General features: G+C 39.8%; 1 long non-coding RNA gene across 5 annotated transcripts in view; it reads right to left on the reverse strand.

Moving 5' to 3' along the window:
- Positions 1-497: 497 nt before the first annotated feature.
- The window catches only part of LOC110355659 (uncharacterized), a 158,028-nt gene continuing 133,027 nt past the window's right edge, over positions 498-25,498 (reverse strand). For 3 of the 5 annotated variants that reach the window (XR_010475618.1, XR_010475616.1, XR_002408480.2), the window contains exons 2-8: positions 23,090-23,215; positions 16,341-16,387; positions 10,394-10,539; positions 10,027-10,106; positions 8,316-8,433; positions 6,852-6,956; positions 498-3,489 (exon numbers count right to left, since the gene is read on the reverse strand). This is a non-coding gene — a long non-coding RNA (uncharacterized LOC110355659). The other 2 variants (XR_010475617.1, XR_010475619.1) reach the window with 2 other exon arrangements.

Genomic DNA, 25,498 nt, shown 5'->3' on the forward strand with positions numbered 1-25,498 from the left:
TAGAGGGCAAGCTGTTGGGAAACCAGGGTGATTGCTCACGCAGTTTTTCTTTATGAAGAGACTTTCTGTACTTACAATACCCTGGTGGAAACATCCCATGATAAGACATAGTCTCAGAAATGTTCATAAAGCAATCCATCGGGATTACGTTTCTGATCTCCTCTAGCTCCATTGTTGAACTTCATTATTATATATCTATAAACCACATACATTTTTCTACCTTTATACCTTTCCTAAACCATAATTGGAAGCACACATTATCGAGGTAGTTTCCAGTCCCTCAAGCATTTGTGTATTCTACCTATCTTTTGTTAAACATTTTGTCATGCTACACTGAACCATATTTTACAATGCATACAGATTTAAAGCTTGAGTTTCCCCAGTTCTATAGGGGATGTTTTAACCAGAAGGGTGAATTTATTTCTTCTAAATCAGGAAGAATTTTGATGGTAACTCTGAGACATTAAAATGTACCCAAAAAAAGAGGAAAACATATCTATTAATTCAGAACTTTTATCTTAATATAAAAACAGAGCTAATATTTATTTTATACACTTAAATATTTATTATCTCCTGTAGATGCAGATGCAATCTATACCAAGCATCACACAGTATGTGTATAGTGATTGTAAAAAAAAACCCTTTCACACTCATGTTATCAAATAGGTTTTCTAACCTCTGTTCTTCGGAATGCAATTTGGGGGATGTGCATATGTATGTGTAAAACCAGCTATTATTGTTACTTCAGCTGTGTGTGTGTTTGCACTGAAGGCTACTGGTTTTGCTGAAATAATAATTTGGTCATATCAAGGAATGGAAAATTGGATCATCAAAGCACCATTCAGAAGGAAATGCTGAGTAAGTGTATTGTGTTTTCCTTTCGTGCTATAAGATTAAACATCATACCTGGATATTAGCTCATAAATATCACACACAGAGTACTTATGAGATAGATAAGGGAAGACTGGTAGCACAAGCAAAAATTAGAGGCATCAGGAGTTAGGGGATGTTATCTGTGATAGATGCATTTTTCTAGCATAATGAGCTTCCTGGGAATGCAGTAGTTTTGCTCTACAAAACAGTTAATCAAAATATTAGCAATACTTTTCCATTCCAAAACCTGCAGAAGACAGGGACTTGGGGATGCTGTGCTTGATGGTTTAACCTTGGAAACTAGGTTCGTATTTCTGAGTGGATTTAGCAGTTAATACTGCATCACCTCCACTCTAAATGTTCAAAGTCTCACTTTCGAATTTATTTAAGGCAAATCTATATAGGCAGGTGCACAAAGAGACAGGCTTTCACTAGGCACACTCTGAAATGGCCAACACAAACTGGTTCTGAACAGCAACCATATAACTAAGCCTAAGCTATTAAGCCCCACTAAGCTTTCCTAACAGGATCAGCCCAAGTGCTTTAGCCAAGTGCAAGATCACAAGATTCAGGCCTAACCCAGAGCACAGACAGGTAAAATTTGCATTTACCCTTGCAGCTTTATCTGCATAATGGGTATACAAACACCTACCTTTCGCAAAGGTGTGGTATGTTTAAATAATGCAATATTGGATATATTGTGTACAATAAGAAGATTTTGGATGGGGAACAGCATAAACACAAAGCTTTAGATCATTAATGCCCACAGTTTGTGCTTTCACATTCTGATGATCAATGTATGATTGCATCCTTTTTCAAGAAAAGAAAAGAATTATTTCTGAGGTAACAATGAACAGCTTGCACAGAACATATATATGCATTGTACATAATTTATGCATTGAAGAATTTGTATAGATATTTCATTTCCATCATAAATGTCATCAGTAGAGAACACTGGTGAGAGATATCACATACAATCCAGCTTTTGTTAATTAACACAGAGCCACAGTACACAGGTCACACATACCAAATAGACTTTAGCTCAAGAAAAGAAATCAAATTGTAGAATGGATTTGCTTGCATAAATGCATGGAAGATTTCGAATAAAGCAAGAAAGTAATATTGATTTTGATATAGCCACCCCTAAAAATACAGGCTTTATGGAGTTAATACCATCTTGATTGAGGTTCTAACCCAACCCAAAAGTCTCAGATTCAGCTCCGTCCACTTATTATTGATTTGTCTGGCACGCTGGGTTGTTTATGGTGGGTTTTGGGTTTTTTATTCTTTTTCTTCCCAGAAATGCTTTTCTGCTCTCAAATTTTAGTTAGCTCTCCCAAAAGAATGCCTAATATACTCACAAAGAGCAATTATATTCCTTACAACTGAGCTATTGACTATCGTAATGAAAAGGAAAGACAGAAGTCATGTCAGCTTAGCTTCTGACAGGACCTTACAGTGCTCCCTCATTCAAAAACACTTATGTAATCAACAAGCAATGAGTTGCAAAAGCCGTTAGTTTTCTATCAGGTATGATAAAAACTTTATAAACCTGTGCTATTTTTCAGGAATAAAAGAACTTATAACTATCACCAAGACATCGTTTCTTTGCTATTTTACTATAATACCTCTTCTTATTTTTTTTCCTCCTGCTACCTGACATCTAAATGCCTACAATTTGAGATATTAGGACCACACACTGGCAAAAAAAATCCACAGGCAGAGAGCTGAAAAATATTATTTTTGCCCTTTGTAGACAGTAGTTTCACCTAATGTGCATCTTCAGCACCTTCTTAATCTTTTTGTAGGGAGAGGGACAAGATGAAGGAGCACAGACAGCACCAACTTCTTTAATAAGCATTAACAATTTTGCTTTGATTAAAGTTGTACAGTAAAATTGAAATCCTTTGGGTAGGGGTAAAAAAACCCTGTTGATGAATCATAGAGGAAATCAAGACACGAAATAAACCCATGCTTAGATGAGATTAAACAAGCCGTAATATTTTCAATAAAAGTAGCATGTAGGGAATAGAAAGAGACCTAAATAATTGGTTGAGGTGCAAATGTATGTGTGGGCAGGAGGAAAGGGAAGCGGAAATTTGTCTGGGGAGTAAATCCATTTAGGTTATTATGGTTCAATATGGCCATGATCCAGAAAAACTCTTGAGCATATGTTTGGTTTTAACATGAGTCACTCTCTCAAAATCTGAGGTCTGCTCACCTGCTTAGGCTCAGGTTTAAGTGATTTTATTGCAGGCAGGATCCTCTCTTGAATTATACCGTCTCATCCCAAAGTCCATAAGCAACTCCTCCTCTGCCCCTGGGAGCACAAGCGGGGCTCTCCAAAGGGTCTCTGTGAAGACACTTCATGTTGCAATCATTAACTGCTGACAACAAGTAATGGATTCTCTGATTGTTCTACTCCAAATTTTGGTGGTATTTCTAGCAAGGGCAAAGGAATGACTGTGCGCGAAGTCTAGGTCCATGGTTCTGTACCACTAATTTGGGCTAATTAGCTTGTGAAAAGACCACAAGTTGAAATCTCGCATATTTTTCCTTATCTTCTCATCCCTAGGAGTACATTCTGCTTCCTCTCTGAGTTTCAATCTTCTGTTTCTAGGGCAGAAAGAAATACCATTTTGGCTTTTCAGAAATCAACAAGGTAGAAAACATAGACAGATATACAATACATGTCACCAGGCACCATAATACTTATTTTTCTTAACTCTGTTTCCTGAGAAATGGGACTAGAAGAATCACAGCTTTCATTGAAAAATAACGTTAATTTCTAGTTCTCAAGATTTCACAGAAAAGCATTAAAACATTATTCTTGCAATGTCACCACAAATATCACTTGAACTTCTTGAATTTTTCCTGTTTCTGAGCTTGCTCTCTGAGGATGCAACACTTCACTTATACAAGTAATTTGCAGAATAGAGGAACCTGTTCATACAATATGTCATAGACTTCTTTTTCTCCTAGGATACCATGATGATGCAGAAGAGCAAACAAGATATTTTGTTTTTAATTGCTGCATTTTATTAACAGCCTTCTAGTTTAAAGGTTTCTATGAAACAATTCAGAAGTTGAAATGGAAAACTGTGTGTCTTTTTCAGCACCTTTATGTTTCACTTATTGTCAAACTCTCAGTCAGCAAGATGAGGTGGCTGATAATTATTCAGGGTTGCCAATTAACCTACTTAGCAGGTCACATAGGTAACTGGCATAGATTGTGTCAAATCTCATTATTGAAAAAATAATTTAATCAGCCAATGCATTGACTGAAGACCAGAGAATCTGGAGAATAAATTAAACAGGAAAATAAAATCAGTACCTAGACATACATTATATTTAAATACATCAAAACAATTTGTCACACAAAATTATAAAGCATAATATTGACTATCAGAAAACTGGTGAAGTCTGTGGTGCAAGCTGATGGTATTGAGGGTGGGGGTTTTTCAATCATAATATCCGGCAGGGGTATAAAAAACTGTTATAATTTGCCTTGCTTTTACGAATCAAAGATAATTTTTCATATGGAGAAGTCACGAGCATATTCTTTAGCATTTAGACAGACATGCAATGCAATCGTCTTTAATGCAGTGTTACAGACCAGTAATTTCTAGACAAATCTGCTTTGTGATCTACGTGGAATAATCCTGGTCTCCACCACATATCCCAGCCTTGTTCAGTTATTCATGCCTGGCTTTAGAGCAAAGACAATGGAATGTCAAGTAAGAAGGTCACATAATGGATAAAGTAATATTGCTGGAGCTTTCAAGATGGACAGGAGAGAAGAAAAATTACAATAAGTGCAATTGTCAAAGTCATAGAGGTAGTGAAAAAGCTGTGCTTTCTCTGTATAGTAATGATCTACATTTACAAGGTGACTGAGTAAATAGGAGATAGGAAGAGTAGAGTTTGGGCAGAGAGAGAAAAAATATTAGGAGGAACAATAATATCTTTCAAATGGATTTGAGTATTAAATACATATATATTTTTGCTTTACATAGAGTCACAAAATTACTAGAAAGTATCAGAGTTTAAATATTCAAAATACAGACTGGAGAAAAAAATATCACTGCTACTGATGGGAACTAGTTGGTCCTGAATATGTGAGGTGTGAAGAGTCCCAGAGCACAGACAAAAGGACATGCAAGACTCAGAAAAAGACCAGAATACGGTGAACATGCCCTTGTCTTCATAGTCTACATCAATGGTTTACTGTCTACAAGAGCAAAAGTGCTATAAAAAAAGCCATCACTCCACTGGGCAATGGATCATTCCGTTCAAACATACATGTCTCATGGATAAGAATTACAGGACACCAAGCGCTGCTCCAGGACTTGTAATTTATATATTCAGTAGGGAAAAATTGAGTACCATAACAGCCAGTATGTAAAAATAGCCAACATGCCAGGAGTGAATGCCCATCTCTTAACTAGCTTTTTTTTGTTGTTTTAATAACAATGAGCAAGAACACATGCTTAAGTTATTAGATGTGACCTAGGCCACTCATGTTGTCAAATGGATTATTTTGAATCATAAATTGTCTTGCTACTGAAACAGCATACATTACAGCAGAAAGGCTGAGCGTATGGATTCCAATTCTGGAATTACAGAAACAACATGCAGCTCTTGAGAATGTATTTTAACTGCAGTCAACAGCTTCTCAGATGTTTTTTATAAGACTAAAGCAGGATAGCGCTATTCATGGATGTTGTCCAGTGGTTCAGGAGCGCCAGAAAACAGAAACTGCTTGCAGAGGAAAACCACTTCCACCTAATTAGGAGAGAACTTAATATTGATAAGTTAAATTTTCTCATTAAAACTTTCCCTGATAAAAAAGCAACAACCTTAAAGATAATAGCTTTTTTTTTTTTTTGTAAAATAAGAGCTCAAAAATACTGGAAAAATTCAGTGTAAGAGCCTCTCAGGAGGTGTCAGCTCATGTAAATTAACTCTCTTTTTTACCAGAAATTTGGATGCTCAGCTCCAGCTGACCGCAGCTCCCAGTCTGCTTTTCTGGTTCTTGTGAACATTTCCAGTGTCTTCAGCTCACTGGTAATATTTATGTATTAAGTACTAAAGTTATAAATGTCTAATCAAATTACACAGGCTACAATCACCATAAAGAGTAACAGTTTAGGAAACTCCATTAGAATACTGAATATTTCACTATCTAGGTAAATCTGATTTTATAAGTGCTTTGATAAGGCAAAAGCACTATCAACTCTCTTCCAGGAGAGCCATCATTTCCATGGTTTTCTTATGGCAATAATATAGCCTAGGCAGCATGATTCCCATACTGTCAAGTCAGGACATATTCTAAATGGGGTTTCACGTCTGGATGGTAATAAGCCCAAGAGCAAGCAACAATATGGATCTACAGATGTATACCGTGCTGTAGTTGTGAGGAATTGTTGCAGAACCTAAACACACACTCATTGCATCTTCATCAAAGATAGGCTGTTCTGCACAAATGCTGCTCTGAGTGATCTCTGGGAAAAGGATCAGTTAGAAACTTTTTGCTCACCTTTCATTTATTACATTTTCCACTTTAAAAATATATATATTTTTGATTGTTCTCTCATTGATAAGTCACAGTTTGTAATTGTCATGAACAGTAATCCCATTATATTGTTGTCATAGCACCATTTTACAACTCTTAATTTTAAAAAAGTGCTTTCCAATGACGCTGTTATTTCTTCAGTTGACAACAATCACCTGTGTTTGTTAACTACAAATTTAATGAGAAGAAGCACTTGCTGACATTAAAGTACCATAACACAATGTGATAGTGTTTTGGACAGATCTGGACCAGTTAACATTTTATTCACACCCCCTCCAGCAGTGTCCAGGCTTGAATATTCCTGTTCAGTGCTAATCTTATTTATTCCTCTCCATACTCACAGTAACACTGATTTAGCACCTATTCCCCTGTATAGGTGATGCTAATTGCTATAATAGTGTACCTGCAGCAAATTGAACCATGGACCCCTCTGGGCCAGCTTGGGGCAGGGAACAACTTCTTCTCCCTCTGGTGAAAATTATGACTGCTCACAGCTGCTAATTTCCACCTAAAGGAAAAAGAAAAGCAGGCAGGTTTTAATCAGAAGAGGAAGGCACTGCAATGCTTCCCAGGGTCTGCCCCTGCTAAGCCAAAAATAGAGCTAAACATGCTGCATGTGGCCCCTTTGCCCGGCTTCCCCTCCTGGCTCTCACCCTCACTCCTCTTCACAGAGTGCTGTCTCACGGGGGAGATGACTTAAAACCTACTGGGACCCTTATCTGACCATCCACCGAAATGCTGGGACTGGGAGAGCAAAGGGAGCATTTTTTTCCCCATCACTATTGCCTGCTTTTTCTGGACAGCAGAAATAGTTCTAAATCACTGCAATCTGCAAAGAGCCCAGACCATGCTATCCCACTCCCTAGGCAGGCATTTTATCACTAGGTTGTATTTTTTACAAATAGATACTATATATTATACTCAACACAGGGCACAGTAATTTCACTCTGAGCCCTGGTGAGAAGAGCAGTGTTGGAAATTTGGTACAGGGTGCAAATTAGTCCCATATAGCTTCCCATGCAGAAGGTTTCACCAGCTGCCTGTATCTGCGCTGGGCAATTCTGTCTTGGGAAGCAACAAGTCTTTTGTGTTGGGACTGCAGCATATGCATGATTTTTGTTTGCCTCTGTGGCTTTCCCACTGCTACCAGAAGAAAGCCTTTATCTTTCATTAAATGCACAGCTGAACTAATAGATTGTCAAGGATCCATTGCAAAAGGACAGTTTGCTGTTCAAGATAACTCTAAATAGTCACAAGTATAAGAGTTTGCAACAAAATGTGAAAGACTTTAAATGTAATGCAGTGATTAACCATGGGCTTTCCATAATAATCATTGTTTAGCAAATGTATAAATAGAATAACAGCAATATTGAAGCAAACGAATGACCTCTGACACAAAAAAATGGCTTGCATTTCATATTACTTTACTTAACTGTCCCCTCCTTTCCCCACCAAACAGAAGCTTTATTGATGAAATGAGCTCTGGTAATTTAGTCTGCAGACTTAAAGAATGTGCAGCTCTGGGAAAAACTGAATTATGGGTTCTATTTGTGAGATAAGGAATGGCATGTAATAACTTAATGAACTGGAAGTTTATTAGTTGTTAAAGAGAGAACTAATGAAATGCATTGTATATCAATCTTTTTTCTTACTCAAAAATGTTCAGGTGGCTGTCACATCCATTATGCATTGATTATCTTATTAATACAAACATGTGCTAGAATCTCAACAAGCTACAAAAATAAATCTCAGCTTCTAATGTAATTCATTAGTCAGTTTTGGAGGCTCTACTCTAAACCCAAGCCATTAGAATGTCAGATATTTGGCCAGCAAAAAGTTCACTTGAACACAGGAGCCACCAACTTACATCATCTAAGGTTACAGCCTTCTGCTCTCTGTGCAGACAGTATGCATCAAAATCGTGGAGTGACATAAATACACACATAGTTCTGATGACAGCGTAATTTCAACAGCTATTTATTGCTCTGTAGACACATAAATACAAAAGGACAGTTAGATAACAATTTTAAAAAGAAACACGGAGAGAAATCAGTCTTAACATAAAATGTAAGGATCAAATCCCTCCCTGTTAAAGAATTTTCCTCCACTGTGTAAATTATAGGGATTTACCTCAGCTACACTTTCACATGGACCTATTTATTTAGCACAATTGAATGATTTGCCTCAAAATATTTTGGATCATGACATGCATGTGTGAATATGCAGAATAATGACAATAATAAAGTAGTCTAAAATCTGTTAGGACACTTCTCCCAGTCTTAGCTCATATTATGCCTCAAAACCACAATGTAAAAAGTAGAATTTAGCCCCAAATAAATACAGAAGACATATGCACACGAAACAAAAAATGACAGAAAGCAGGAGATTCAAAGTTCAAGTCAATGCATATGAAGGTATTAACAAAGCAGTCAGGTTCTACTCTATCAGCCCAAATATTTCATATGCTGCATAGATCCTTGGGTAATTTTAACCCGGCAATGGACTGATCCGTTTGCTTTGATTTTCTGTTCCAGAGATAAAAACAAGCAAGGAAGGAATACCTGCATTAATCTATGCCTCTAGTAGGCTCCTGTGGTTGGGCCTTTTTTGTTTTATTGTTTGTTTTGGGGTTTGTTTGGGGTTTTTTGGTGTGTTGGGGGGGTGGGTTGAGCTGGGGGACGGGAGGGGGCAGGGCGTGTTGTTGGGGTGTTTTTGGTTTTTGTCATGTGGTCAGTCTAGCTGCAGATGTCTTACATATATTTAGCTGTTTAGAAGACTGATCATAGCCATTTCACTTCATCAGGTAATAGCACACTACCGACAAATAAGAGCAATTCAATACATTAGTTTTCTTTATCAATTTACATTTCATCTCAGAGGTCCAATACAAGGGGATTTCAATCTGTGCTGAGCACAATCGAAGGGCCAATAATCCAATTATATTTTTTTCTGCCTGATGAGAACAGAAGAGAGGGAAAGCCATCTATCCCTCCCTCTGGCGACTGAGCTCCAGGCCTGGATTAGGCTTTAAGCTTCCCATGTAAAACATCCCCCAAGGGCAGCAGAAGGCCACTTAAATACCGCTTGGAGGGCATAAGTGGAATATGGCTGTGGCACATTGGCTTTCTGCCCAGGAACAAATTCCAACCGTTAGCATCAAACACTCATCCTGAAGGTCTCATACTGGAATTAAATGCCATATACAAAATGAATAAACAATAATAAATGAAAGTAGCACAAGTAAATTTAAAAAATAAATCGCAGTAATTTATACTGTGCATCATCTGTTCTGGATTGCTTTTCCAGACTGCACACCTCACGTTGTCTTTCAGGCTTTTTTTCACAATTGTAGTTTTGCACATGCAAAATGGCCCTCGATGCAGAAACTGAATTTATTCCTGGTCTACTCTACATGTAAATAAAAATATAGTTTTAAATAGTGCTTGCTTTTCCTATGCAAATAATTTTGTTTGCTTCTGTTAGTCAGCAGAATCTGACCTATTTGATACACTGGTTGAGTCTACGTGAATTTTATCTAAACAAGAATTCAAACAACAATTAAGCATGCAAAAATGTACCTTTAGATACCTCAGGTGGAACTGCACATTCTGGTTTAGAGAGTCCAAGATAATTGCAGCAGGCTTCAGAATTTGGAGAGCTGTGAAGTTAAAATGAATCAGTCCTTTTAAAGCGCTCACAGGAAAAACAAACTGTATTTTGGGACAGATTTTAAAAGGGGAATTTTCAGTAAGCAGAATTTAATTACCTACCTGGAATTTTGCCATGATGCCCCGGCTAATCTTTCACTTTTTGTGTAGAGGAAAGAAAAACACAACTCAGAGAAACTATTATGCTCTGTCTGACCCACATCTATTATGGCAATAAATTCAGCCTTGTGCTGGGATGGGACAGTATTAAGAAGGAGAGCAAAGGGAAACATCTCACCTACTGAATATTAGTCTCATTTCCTTAAACAAGTTGACTCTTCCCAGGAACTTCTTTTCCAAAACTTCCTTAGGGTGTGAAATAATTGGCTATTAACCAGTGTGCTCTTGACCCAAAGAATTGAGCAGAAAACACGCAAGACTTGCCTGGATTGAGGAGAGATAAAAGAGAAGTCAGAGCTGATATGTACTGACTGAGCCAGTAGCTCACTTGATTTCGCTACTCGAGACTCAGAGGGTTTTACCTGCATTTGTACTAGGGCAAAAGACCTGAGGAAAAGAGGAGGCAGAAAATTGGGGAAGGGAAACAGAATGGCACAAATTTCTCCATTTTTATCTTTTTTTTCCTGCCTGTTTGTCCTGCGTTTAGTGTGGGGCTGTGAAAAAAAGAAAGGCTGCCAGCTTCACGGCATCGCATTGGCGGTGCAGTGGGCAGCCTATCTCACCTGAAGGGAAAACAGAAATTATGACAAAGGTGTCTGCACACCAAGAAAAAAATATGCAAAAAATCTTACTTATCACCAATCCTGTACACAATTTTCTGAACAAGTGATACTAAAACCTCTGCAGGTCTCTTGAGGACTGTCCCAAGTCCCAGGTGCTGGCACACCAGGAGAAGCTGCTGCAGTGCAGGCTCCTAACACCACACGTGGAGTGGCCGAGGATGCCGACACATACAGAGGCAGTTCCCATGCCATGGAATGATGAAAACAAGTCATTAATATGCACCACACAGTGCCGAAGGCTGAGCCCGCTGCTAATGAATGCTGTGCAGAGGGCTCAGGTCATGGTTTTGCTAAATTCTGTGTGCTTGGTACACCTGTGAAACACAACACCAAAATGCAGCTTGGCTCATGCAGCCATCAGAGAGCATCACATTGCAAATGAGCCATCGGTGTGGTGTCTGCCCATCTGTAAAGCGGTTTGTCAGGACTGGAAAGTGCTGTGCAAGGAAAGAAGTGTTTATGGGGCTGGTGGGCCGACGCTGTATCTGCTCTGCTGCTGGGGCAGTGGGGCTCTGGGCAAGGCACAACACCTGGTTCATAGTGGTTCCCAGTACACTACAAAACACAGCATGGCAACAAACAGGACATTAGAGGTCCTGGGCTGGGTTGTGACCTTGTTGAGATCACAGCAATGCGGTGCACTGGCTCTCAAGGAGGGGAGGCAATCAGTTATCATGGATGGATGGATCCAGCTTTTCAGGAAGGACAGGCCAAGACAGCAATGAGGGAGAGCTGCCCTTGATGTGAGAGCAACTGGGGTGCATGAAGCTGTGCCTTGGTACAGATGACGAGCCAGCTGACAGCTTACTGGTCAGGACTGGAGAGCAGCCCATGGTGCGTGACATTGTTGTGGGTGTCTGCTGCAGATCACCTGATCAGGAAGAGGTAGATCGGCAGAGACTGAAAAGGATAATTTCTCAAACATCGTGGCAAAAACAGTTCATCCAGTCACAGGAGAAGAGACGTCCCTGGTATCAGGAGATGGGACATTCAAGAGAGGTTAATTGTGATCTACATATCAACGATGAGCTAACAAGCCCCAGACAAGGGCCAGCTGGCTGACACAGGAGGTGGGGGATGTAGAGCACATAGCCCTTTATCCTGACTGGTCCATCGTGGCATTCAAGGGAAAAGACCCCAGACTGGCAAGACCCCTTCTGGACTTTTCCATCTTTCACAGTCACCCTCTCAGTAATGCCTGTGCAAAAGACCAAAGATTATGCAAGCACGCGATCCAGAGGACTGTGAGAAGCCCACCTGTGCAAGCACTAGACTGGTGTGCACCCACTATCCTGAGGACCACTCTGCCCACCAGTCTCACTGCAGGAACTGAACAAGACACTGGTGGATGCTGCACATCACTGGATCCAAGACTACAAACCCCATCATGCACAAAGAAGAGCCATAAGGATGGTGAAATATCTTTTTTCTTTCTTTCCTATATTTCTATTCTTTTACTTTCCTTTTTATAACTAATATAGTAACGTAAGATTTATAGCCCCACATGTGCCACAAACAGAAATCCTCTGCCACCAAAACATTTGCCAATTAGACCCAGCTGCAAAATAAAAGCCTTTTGTTTATGGACCTTAAGTATTGTGTATACTGTTTTCCAACAAAGGGGACCCACAAACCTGAGTCACCTCTCCCCCTACCTATAGCTCTGGGCAGGACATGACATAGATGAGGGAAAAAAATGGAGGAAGTCTCATGCTCACAGGCCACCAAGAATCAGAACACTCAAGCTACTGCTAAGTACTGCTAAGTAGCAGAACACACAGACACACATCACAAAATGCTCCTGGTAGATCCTAGCTTGGCTCTATCTACCTTAAAAGGTCGCTTTCATCCTCTCCAGAAGCATTATGCTGCCTTTCAGAGGATGGTGTGCACCACCTGTATAGCACAGAGCTCCTCAGCGGTTTCCAGGAGGGTTTCTTTGTTGTCTTACATCCCGCCAGGATGTTCTGCATCAGAAAGCAAGTTTATGGGCTCTCCAGCCTTATCCTGCTGATCGCAGTTTGATGTCCTGAATGTGTAACGCATGTGAACAGCACGCACTGGCTGCAAATTCTTGGGAAGTGTTTCTTTTCATTTGGGCAAAAAGGAGGTTGTATGTGTAGGAGGTGTGTGAGCATACACCTGCTTTAAGTAAAGATCCTCCACGTTTCCAGGTTAGATTGCACTCTGTCTCAAAAGCCTTCACCTGCCATATATCCCAAAGTGACTGAATAGAAAGAAAGAGGACTGGAAAAACTTTGCTAACTACTGTAAAAGGAAAAATCTCTATAACATCGGGGTTTGAGCAACTTACATGATTCATAAGTTCTCATCCTTATTGAGTGAAGGAGGCCTTCAGGATAAAGATAAGTGGTACTCAGCTGTAAGACACAAAATTTTCACTGGTGATGAAAGACGAGGCTGAAACATAATGGTGAAGAGTAGTTTCCCCAACACTGTGCTTCCCTATTCATATTTCCATGGCAGGAATTTCTCTGATTTTGTTACAGCCAGAATCCTCAATATTACGGAAGATGGCAGGCAGAGCCAGTATTGCCTCAGTATAGGAACAGTCTTCACATGCTCTTATGGTGATGTGCTAATTCCCTCAGGATCTCTGAAAAGATCATGCAGCAATCAGAAAGTCCTGTGGTATGTTCTATGGGTGTGGGACCATTTCTAGAGAATTTGAGGGAGGAATTTTGAAATATTTGGAATAGCTAGCAAGGATGAAATTTAGCCGCAGGAGTCTTCCCTCCTCTGTTCTTTACAGCCTGTAACTTCAAACAGAAATTAGGAGCCTTAATTTTCTTTAAACTGTATGGCAAACTGTTCAGATTCAGTGAGTGCCTCAGGATCTTGCCTCACTACACTCTTACACGCACCTACATAATATCAATGCTTTACTTATTCCATATTTCAGTAACTTAATTACACAATGAATTCTCTCATGCTGCAAATTTATCTTTATAGGGCTAACTTTTGATCCTGGGCATTAACTGTGATCAGTGCTAAGGCACAGACATTCTATCCAATTAGCAGGTGGCAGCCTCAGAAGCTCAGGACACAGCACATCTGCTACTCTGCCTTCCAGAAGCTTTGACCTCAACAAACACACTTAATGAACCTGGCCATGGTATTTTGGCTACCTATCTCAGCTCATCTGCTTGGATGGCATTTTGCCTATTAGCAAGCTAATATACTACTTTCAGGAGATGCTAGAAAAAGATAGGTTTAAATCCGTAACTTGCTAAGTTCTGTTAAAATAGCTTTCTTCTGACACTAAGCAATTACATAAAGCATCTTGACTTCCTCTGTATAAAATCGACTCATTATCAAACGCTCCCATGTATGGAATCCAAACAACTTGTTTTCTGACATCGGCAAAACCAAGTTGGTATTTCAAAAGAGATTATTAATGACCATCTTACTCTGTGTTCTCCTATGTCAAGACCAAGGGGCACCTGATCTATAGTTAAGGTTCCTGGGCACTGCACTGGTACCAATTGTACTACTGCATTAAATGTCAAATAAATGTGATACTGTGATACTGTAAATGTCCAATAAGCCCAGTACTTTGTTTTGTTGGCAGTTTCAAAGCCACACAGGTATTCCATGACTCAGTTTCCATTAAAAGCCACTAGTTAATTGTGAACACCCCACCTCACTGCTTTGTACCTCCACTTAATCTGTTTGTATGTTTGTGTCAACTCATGCCTGATTGCTTTGACATGGCAGAACCCCAAAGCTATGCAAACAAGAATGCTACGATTTGAGAGTATGCTGGAAGTTGGCTGAAATCAATAACTTTCCAGGTGTTCCCGGATGCCTGAGGATGTGTCAAATGAGGCTGTGCTTAAGAACTCTTAGATAACACCAGGTGTTAAGGTAAAACTGCAGCAGAAGTACGCACTGACCCTGTCTGCAATCTCTTTGTATCTACCTGACATTTGATTCTAAGGATCCAAAGCAAAGCTGATCACAACACAGTATAGGGGACTGAAGTCTTACATGCTCAGAAAAGCCTTTCAGCCTGCCTCTTTGGCACACCAAATCTGTGCTTGCAAAACATAGGCAAGAATGGAAAAGGGAAGCTTCCAGCTCTGGAGGCAGTCAAGATAATTTCTGAAGCTAAACGCGACTGAGTGTATGACTATCCATTTAGCATCTCAAGTAGGTCATTAGCTCTGAAACCAATGGGTGATCATGTAAATAGAGCACTAGAACATCAAGAAAAATGCAGGGACCTGTGTTCTTACATGAACTTCCACTTGCTTGCATTTGCGCACTTGGGAATCACCACATTGTGGCTTCAAGGGTCCTTAACATGAAAGTACAAGGGGCTTAGTCATGGCAGAAGACTGAGTCACACTGCCACTAGGGCCAGAGGAGCACAAGAAAAGCAGCATTGGTATCTCCTTGTTTTCAACAGCCCAATATATACAAAAGAGAGAACAATTCTGTAACTGCTCTTCTGCCATATGCCGAAGAGATCCTCGATCTGTTCCAAGAAATGAAGCACAGCATGCAGTAGCTCATACCATGGAGATACCAGCTCACCTCAGCATCACACCAGGACAATTAGTTTCCACACTGTTTTATACTGACACGGCTTCCAGTTCTACTCTAGCCAAGCATTTTACATTCAGTATAACAGATCTAAAACCTGGAGTTGAGATGAGAAGAAAGAGATCATGGGAACAGAAAGAAAGGATCGAGAAGAAAATATTGCAATCCATCAAGAAACTCCTCTTTCATGACCAAAGTGTATTGTATAGCAACAGTAAAGAAGCCATGGAAAACTGCTTTAATCTAACATGGAATAAGGAACTTCATTAGAATGAGAAGAGTCATATGATGGGTGAAATTACAGTGCCTTTCTTGCTCAAGCCAGCTCATGTCTGGATTATTGCTAAGGGTTTAGAGAACTGAGTACACAGTACTCTTTAAAGGGATGTGGGGGAAGGGGCTGGAAGTGAATATAACACAAGGAAACCTGAAATGGAGAGGAGGATGACGAATGTAACTTTCCTCATCTGCAAAATCAGTCCAACTAAAATTGAATAAAAGAACAAGATGATGGCTCCCTCCTACATTACATTCCATTCTGCATGTATACTGACATAAGAGAGGTAAGCATGAAAAATAGCTCTATTTTCAGCCCCACAAAGATGAAAGAAGTTTCGGGATATATGCAAAAGAAGTTACAATGCTGACTCCAGCCAACAGTTTTCTACTGCCTAAGACTTTGCATGGTCTCCTACAAGGGGCTGGCTCTGCTGGCAGTGTCAGGCTTTAAGAGTCCTCTTAGGAGACATAACTGATTTTTCTGCTGGCACATGGGCAGGTAGCTTACCTATTGTTCCTATATCAATACAAAAAGCATGTTTTCATGAAGCCAAAGGCAACCTTCCAAACAGAGTTGTAAAGAAGATTATTTACCTTTCTGAATCAACAGTAGGGTCCCACAGCAAGTACGTAACAGGAACCTGAAAAAAAAAAACTTGGTCACTGAAACCACCACTGCAATCAAAGAAGTTTTGAATAGTCACATGCTAAACTATTCCTTCCCTTATTTTCAAACACAATGTAGCCACCTGAAAACCAAATTCTCATTTAGTGCCTAAGTAGTGAATAATATTAGTGCTCAGTTAAACTTAAATAAAGATTAACTGCATGGCTCACATTAATATATTGGAAGATGTGACGCATAAATTTTAACACAGTGTTCATTTGTGTTCATTTTTCTTTAAAATAAGAATTAGTAGAATCTGTCTATCAAAAAGGTTTTTAAGAAACTCAAAAGTATGTGGTATTTTTCCTATAAAAGGAGTAGGGTATATGAATACACCAACAGAGATGAAGGTAATTAAAAAGGCTCTTTAAAAACAAGAAAAAAGGGTAGGGAAAACAATTTCAGTAAATTCTCCTTTTCAGGATCTAATTAATCTTAAAAACTGTGAGTCTTCAGCCTTTCCCATGCATTTCAATGCAATGGAGAATGTCCCTTGCTACAAACTACAGGTCTGATTTACTGGAGTTTTGATTGAGGATAAAGACAGAAGAGTCAGTCTGTGGTACTCTCTCTTCACACTGAAAAGTGTCCAGTTCCAAAGGCAAATGCACTCAGCTCAGTCATCCCAATTAAAGTGTCAGCTGCTATTCAGCATAAGCAGAGATAGCACAAAGAATGCAAAAGAATCAGCCATTATGGCATATTTACAAAGGCAGCACAGAAATTGATGTTGGCTAGGGACAGCAAAGGAAAACACATGTTACTTAAACAAACAGATGTGCATACATATATGTATATATTTACACATACAGAGCTCTCACACACACATATATCACATAATATAATTATATAAAAGGTGAAAAAAACTCTTTGCTCTCTTCAGGTCGTTCTCTTGAAATTGCCTGTATGAAAATAAGCAGAATAACAGCTGAAGCTGTAGTGTCTGGCTGTTGAAACAGTATCTTCTTGCTGCAAGTAAAAAGTGTTAGAAATAAAATAATAACAAAAAAAGGAAAAAAAGACCTTTTTTTTATGGGTGTCTATAACAACTCATCTAGTATGCACAGCACATATAAAGCTGATCTTATGCTGATGTCAGCCTGCCGTAACCCCTCATGCCTCTAGAGGAAATTCTGTGCTGAGATCAGGATCCGGCCCGATGCCGACCGGGTCATACCCTGCAGTGGTGCCAGGCACAGATCTCCTGACATCTCCGGAGGTTTTGCATCAGTGCTACTGGCAGTCTGCTAAATTCAGGTCAAGTCACCTGAAATGCTCCAGCTTCCTGGTTTCCCAAATGCCTACCAGTTACTATATTTTTATCAGAAAGAATGAGACAGAGAGAGTTCCCTGCCAAAGGTTATCTCCAAGTTCATACTGTGTGTCCTTACGCTGCCACATCCAATAAATCGTTAACGCTGTCTTTTCCAAGCAGGTTTCCCTGGGACTGGTTTTGTGGGGCCAGCACGAATTTGTGCAGGCTACTGCAATTCAGAGGACAAGCTGGATTGGCACCACAGCTCTTTGTGGACATGGTCAGCCTTCAAATGTTCGTGAAATGATCTTTCGATGTTCAGCTTTCAACTGCTACTGTTTTCAAGAACAAAAGAGACACAGGCAATCAGTCTGCTCAGCAAGAACAAAGCTCATCCAGAGCAGCGAGCACGTCCCCAAAGTCCTCTGTGCTGGCTTGAAATGCCCCAGAGAAGGGCAAGGAATGTTCTGCTCCCCTCAGCCTCGCTGAAGAGCAGCAGCACTGGTACTAGGGCCAACTGGAGGAACCATTCCAGGGGTTTTAGACTAGGTGGATGTTCATGCTCACACAGAAGGAGCTTCAACCACTTCTCCGTACCCATGTGGATCAAAATTACTGAGGAGGCTGGGCTGCAGTGAAATGCTGTGGCCTCTCAGCACTGAGAGTGAAAGTCACTTCTGACTCCTCTAATTTGAGAGGAAATTCACTCCAAAAGCTAACACAAGACATTGATAAAGTCCTTGTTAAGCCCTTGAAGATCCAACTCCATTTCCTATCCAACAGCTGGCATGGGTTTACAAGACATGGGAATAAGCTAGTACATGGCCCATGCTCTTGTACTCAGCACAGTGATGGAATTTGCACCCTTTAAACCCTTCATAAAGCCAGACAACCCAGTCAAGCAGCAGCAAGATGCCACCTTGAAGTGTAATTATTTTATAGCCTCTCTTTATTTTTTGGAATATCAAAATTTATGACAATCACTAAAGCAGATTGATTACACCCTAAGCATAAACACACCATGATAGAGAAGTTGTTTTTCTGTCATCCCAAGGAAGCATCTATTTGCAAAGTACACGGCAATATCAAAGAGCTCTCTATTGATTAAACTTTGAAAATAAAATTGCACCACTTATCATATGCTGTTTGCAAAAATGTCAATCATTATAATACTCACATAAGCATACTGTGTCTTCCCCCTGAACTCGTTAAATTTATTACTGAGACTCTATCCTGAGCTGCCTACATGTGGAAAAAATATCTTTCAGATAACACATTAACATTCATAACCAGCATTTAAAGCTGTGCATGGTGCCATCTCAAAAGATAAGGGTCTTGTCAGCATTTCTAGCATAAGCCTCATTTCAGGGGATGGAGGGAGGGAGTGGTATCACTGTACTTCAGCTATTTTAGATGACACCAGCAAGAAGCCCGACATACAAGTTGTCAATCTAATTGCACTTATCTTTCAGAGATAGTTGCATCTTTCACCTCCACATTTGATTTAAAAAAATAGTCAAATTCTCAGTACACAATTGTAAACTACCTGGCAAGCGCTATCATTCTGCCTGTGCATACAGCATCCCACATAATTATAACTTCAGATCCAAACCTTCATATTATAAAAACTTTTAAGGTATGGAACAAAAAAGATATGACCACTTTCTCACAGGTATACTTGCACTCTGCAGAAAAAAGAGATAAGCAAAACAATAGCTAACAAAACAACAATGAGGGCTCGGACCATGTCTCATATTATCGGATGTTCCTGCAGTATCAAAATACTAATAATACAGAGTACAAAAGGGGTAAAAAATGACAACTGTGACCCCAGTTCTGCTACAGATACAGCATAAGTGTTGATTTGCAAAATGAGAGCTGTTAGCCGTTAATGTTATTCTGTCAAAAGAAGCAGCATAGAATCATTTTGGTCACAAGAGATCCTCAGGAATCATTGACTTCAACGGCAACCTAACTCTAGCACTAAACTATGTCCCCTAAATGGTTTGAGGCTTTAACCAGGGCAATAAGGGGTTCTTACACATTTAACTTTGGCCCCAGCGAGACAGCACTTCCCTCAGAAGTGGGCAGGTCTGCATATTGGTCTTTCTATTTCCTTCAGAAAGGATTGCAACCCGCCTTTTTTGCTTTCAACGGTAAACACACAGTTGTGATAAGGAAAGAGAGGCTTCAGAAAGCCACAAAAACTCTAAACCAGAAAGCATTGCAATGCTTGTACTTGACATGATCAGGACTGTTGACCAGTTCATAGCCAAATAGTCAAAAAGGAATGATCTCATCCCTATAGAATCCCCAGTGCATCAGTATCACCAGTTAGAAATCATAAAGCCAAACACTTCTATTAGCAAAGCAACAACAAGATTTCTAGTTAGAAAGTTCAAATGCTACTAAGTATAGTGGTTGCAAAGCAAAAATACTTTGGAGCAAATATGTGTGCAAATAACTGGTTTTGCCCGCAGTTTTCAAGATTCTAGAGCTGATTACCAAGGTTGACTGAGTTGTCCTCCTATCAGCTTCAATTGCTACTCAGTTATGAAGTGAATATTAAAATCTCTTGCTGTGCAAACAATTTTACGGCTTTGCAGGAAGAAAGACTGATAGGTGTTAAAAAAGATGCCATATAAAGGACAGGTAGTTATTCATAAATTCTATGCTTCATAATGGAAAAAAATGCCACAACTGTTATGGAATACATACACATACTTTAGATCGAGGTCAAATGCTCACTCCTTCTTGCCAAAGCTGTTCCACTCCACATGGAATCTAATGGGCTAGAAAGACACCATACAAAGAACAAGAACCCCCACGTGTGGCAGTCAGGACGTGTATTCAACAGATCCAGGTGTCCCCTGGCACCCCCCAGCATTCAGGCTGGAAGGGAGATGACTAATTACCTTCAGCATCCTGGACTACAATAGCTACAATATAAAGCACAAGTATTGTAACCTCTTCTCTCCCTGTTGTCCTTTCAGTTAATTCACCGTGTCCTTACTTTGCTTTGAAATGTGTCTATCAGGACAGAGATGGCTCTGACAATGCTCAGGAAAATAACTGCAAGCCCATGTACATGTTAAAAATTGAGATACCAAGTGATTTAAGCACCATCAGAATTTGGTCACTGTCAATAGGGGAGGACATTCTGAATATGCCTGTTTTCTACCTGGGCACCTAAGTTTCGCAATAAAATGTCACATTAGATACTCGAGATTTGTGTGTGTTTGTATGCAAACTCCCTGGAGTAGAAGCCAGATGAAATCCTGGCCCTGTGAAGCCAAAGGGAGATTTGTCAGCAGCTGAAGTCTAGGTCAGGATTTTATGTATGTTTGTATTGTGCTTTGTGCAATAACAACTCAGGGAGCTACTTCAGATGCCAAATAAATTTTAAGGTCTCCCTGGAGTTTGAAATTCTTTATTCTAAGAGATTCCCCCCAACATATTAATGCAACCACCATTCTCATAAGTTCTAATTGTCTCATCAATTTATTTTCATGCCACTTTGAGTTATACATCATGCTTCAAAGTCATTAGGTGTAACCCACTGGCCTCCACAAAGAGAAATATTATAGGGTATTTTTCAGTTAAATGATTACTGCTCAGAGACAGCAAAGTCTCTAGCTGAAATGATGTGGGAAAGACTGCAGGAAAGCAGGGAATATTTTTCTCTAGTCGAAAAAATGAGTCGTTATTTCTCAGAGACTTGTCTTTTCTATCCTTGGAAAAACAGAAAAGAAGCTATTTCTTCCTAAAAGCTATATCATTGGGGGGTTTTGCTGTCTTTTTTTTTTTTTTTTTTAATGTTCTGACTTATTATACCTCATTTTCAGACACAAATTGCTTGCCTTTTCAGTGTAATTTCTTCTTTCTTATTGACTCCAGGTGGCTTCTTGGTCTGCACCACGTTGAGCGACTAGCCATAGACCAGCTTCACCTCTGAGACCAGAAACCACCATCTCAGTCCTGCCAACTGTTCTGTTCTTGTGCAACATTAAGCAGTGAAGTACTCACACCGAACCTACACAGAAACAAGGCCTTAAAACAACCTGCAAATAATGGTGAGTGTCTGATGTGAAACGAAAACATGATCAAACTATAAGGCTATTCCAATCCGTTATTACTTGTTCTTGGAGGAGCCTGTAAACAACAAGGCAAATGCTTAAGAACATGTCTCCCTCCCTGCTCCTGGCAGGCAGCTGGGTGAGCAGCCAAAACACAAGTTTTCAGTTCTCACCCAAACTCTGATGTGGATTTTCCTGATAGATAATAGTTCATGAGGAAAGGCTGCAACCTTTCTTCTGGCTGGGGCAATTCTCAGGCACTAATGGCCACCGCCTCTCATCAAATCTGGTTAAAATATTTGTGAAGGGACTGACAGCCAGATGTATACACATATAGTGCACATAAATAAAGCACAATTACATTTATGTTAGGAATTGGGTGAAAAGCACAAAACCCAATGACTGCCCAAATTTTTCTTCTGCCAGCAACTATCCACAAACATCTCATGGAATGAACTTAATGGAAGGAATTCTCAGGAACACATGGAGTCTGAAAAAATACTGGGTTTTTTTTCTACCCACCATGGAGTAAAATCAGAAATATGTGACCTCTGTGCATAATGACAACTCAATGACACAGCTCTCATTCTGAATGTGGAATATGAAATGCTTACCGTGAACTGCTCAAAAATAATCCTCAGGCCATGATTATTCATAGAAATTATTTGGTGAGTAATTTCAATTAAATAAATTCAAGGAGTCAAGAAAAAGAGACTAAACTAATAGAATACATTATTTATGATGAATAATTCATTTGAAGGAACTACCCCCCACACATTGCAGAAAGCCAGCTCAAGGCATAGGGCACTGGAGTCCCACTTAAGCCCTGTTTTGAGGTCTTAATTGGGGGCTTTCATGATGAATCACTCTATGCTGGCCCTCTGCCCAGGAGTGAATTTCACCCATTGCTCCTGCTCCTCACATATTGCTAGATATGTCATTAGCACAGTGGGATTTGGATTCTTTCAACTTTATAGCCATAAAAATAATTATATGGAGAGATTTCATTATGGTTCTTTTGCTACTAATAAATAAAGGGAGGAAACCTCTCACATCAGCCCACCAGACTTTCAACAGAGAACATTCATCATACCCATATATCAACTGCATAATGCAAATATGAGCCCCATTACTAAGGCATGCCCATTCAGCAAAGCAAGAAGACCTGGTAATTTCAACAAGACTCTCTGAATGACTAAAAACACTTGTGTGCACTTGTTCTTGCATGATGGGACATCTTCAGTTACAAACATTCACAGTATGTAACACGTAGTTTAGGAGTCTGAAGAGATCTGAAAAATTGCACTTACAAATGGAAGTGGTAAATATTGCTGTAGACACTCACCCATTTGAAGTGAAAGGAACAATAAATCCATTGTTGTTTTAAGGATGGGGAAAAAACATTTTTTATGTTCTTGATGCTCAGCAGTGTCATCACAGAATATCATCTGGAAGATTCATCTCACTGTTCCTATCAGAGAAAAAGAACTCATTGACATGATGAAACAAAGCACTTCCAAAAATATTTAACCCACTCAATAAGATGTAAGTGCATGCTTTTAAGTTAAACACTTATTCAAAGATCTGATCCAAATCCCACTGAAATCAGCAGGAGTCCTTCCACTGACACGAAAGGGCTTTGGATCAGACATACTACTTGCTGAATAGGATGAACACATCCATAAATATCAACTGTCTTACAATACTTTGCTGGGTCTTATGCTAAAAGGTTTGCGTGTACAAGGGGAGGGGAGATTTGGTTTTCTATGCAAGAAAGAAAAAAATTGGGCTAAAGCTAAAATGAAGTGCAGTCTTAACTACACAGTGGTGATTCTGTCAGGATTGCCAGTACGCTTGCTACCCGGGATGCTTTTTGACAGACAGCTTCTATATCACATTACCTGCTGAAAGCAATATTACTGGTACTATAACCCACAAAATTTGCTCCTTATTTTTAAGAAAGTTACAATTCCATACCAATGATACAAAAATTCAGAAACTGACAGTTTTACTGCTGTGTTTTGCACCACCAGTGTAAAATCATGCTGTGCTGTCTCAAAACAGATTACCCCAGATATACCGAAACAAATCACGGCAAAATCTCTTGGCAAAAAATTATTCTATCTTGAAATTAAATAATAGGTCTCTATGATGTGTATCCTTGGCCAGGATCTGAGTCCTTGCAGGAAGCAGCGATTGAGGGAAGAATTACAAAGCATGTTGATTTTAAGTCATAGTTCATTAAATCATTTTACTTATACAGTTGGCAGTCGCGAAGTGTCGGCAAACAGTATTCTGATGTAGCCCATGGCTCTCCAGGTGTTTAAATGGCTGGGGAAAATGGTGGAAGCCAAGGAAATTCAGGTAATAGCAAAGGCCTTTCCTGACTGGCAGTGAACAGCAGCTCAGTAGACACCACAAATTCAGAAGCCACTGTCACTCAGGAGCACCCTGCTGCCCACAGACTGCCGCAGCCACCAGGTCCCCTTCTATGGAGCCTTCATCACAAACACCCCTCTCCTCTGCCTCTCTCGGGCACGCATCGCACCAGTTTGCTGTTGCTGGGCAGCGCGGGTGAGCGGGGATGGGTGCCAGGGCTGTAGCGGGCAGAGCCTGCCAGCTCCTTCCTCCACGGCTTTCACGCTCACCCTCCCTCACTCATCCCTTGCCCAAAGACAGCAAGTGACAGCCAGAGCCTCCTCCTTCACCTTCTCCTTTACAGCATACTTCCCAGTGCTGCTGAACAAGATAAAACCTTGGATTACAAGGAACAATTCTTTTGCATACTGCTCACTGCTAAATCTGGAAACTGTTTATTTCCTTAATAATTACTTTTAAGTGAGGCACAAAAATATCCCACTTACACTACAGGAAAGTTTCCAAAAATGTATGTACTCACAAAGGAAGAATGTCTCCAGCTACAAATAGGCACACATACAAACAAAGGCATACAGAGAAATATTCCCTTGGAAAGCAAGGATATAGGGTACTTGCTGAATAGCAACGATGAATATCTCAGAACCCTAAAAGCTGACATGGAATAAGCATCTCATATTATGCACTTCAGAATTACATGCTGAAGAAAACATAAAATCACTAAATACCTAAATTTACAAATTCCCATTGTTTCACCACATCAGTCATCACTGTCTGCTCACAAAAGTCAGTATTGACATCTATTTATACTACATGAATAAATCCCTCCTTACCCACCACCAGCACCCAGGCTACCTTGTTAGTTTCTAATGATCAGTAAAACTTAAATCTTGCCCTCCATCCAATTTGCAGAGATTTTTGCCTAGTTTGTTGCTGCACCCTTTTCTTTATTTCATAAGTCTTGGTGGATATGTTTTTCCTTATCCATTTATATACAGAAAACCACAAACAGAAAAATTGACAGGTGAAGATGTGTAAGTAGTGTTCAGCATCCATCTGCAGATACAATGTGGAGAAAGAAAATGATCTCCACATTTCCAGACGTATTCTGTTCCTTGATATTTACTCTCACAGAAGGACACCAGCATGATGTGCCCTAGACAGGAAGGGTAATGATCTACGACAAATTTTCTGTACTTAGGCTTCATGCTGTGGTCTGACTTTCTGTTTGTTTGTTTGTTTGCTTTTTCCTGCCAGCAGACAGATAAAGTGGTGGCTTTAGGACCATGCAGGAACCAAAAGCTGCTTTGGTGTTTTGGTGGATGTACCAGCATAGGACTAATACAGACTATTAGAAGTTGGTTAATGCTGGTATCAG

The sequence above is a fragment of the Columba livia genome, chromosome 12, assembly GCF_036013475.1.
Source record: "Columba livia isolate bColLiv1 breed racing homer chromosome 12, bColLiv1.pat.W.v2, whole genome shotgun sequence".
Taxonomy (NCBI): domain Eukaryota; kingdom Metazoa; phylum Chordata; class Aves; order Columbiformes; family Columbidae; genus Columba; species Columba livia.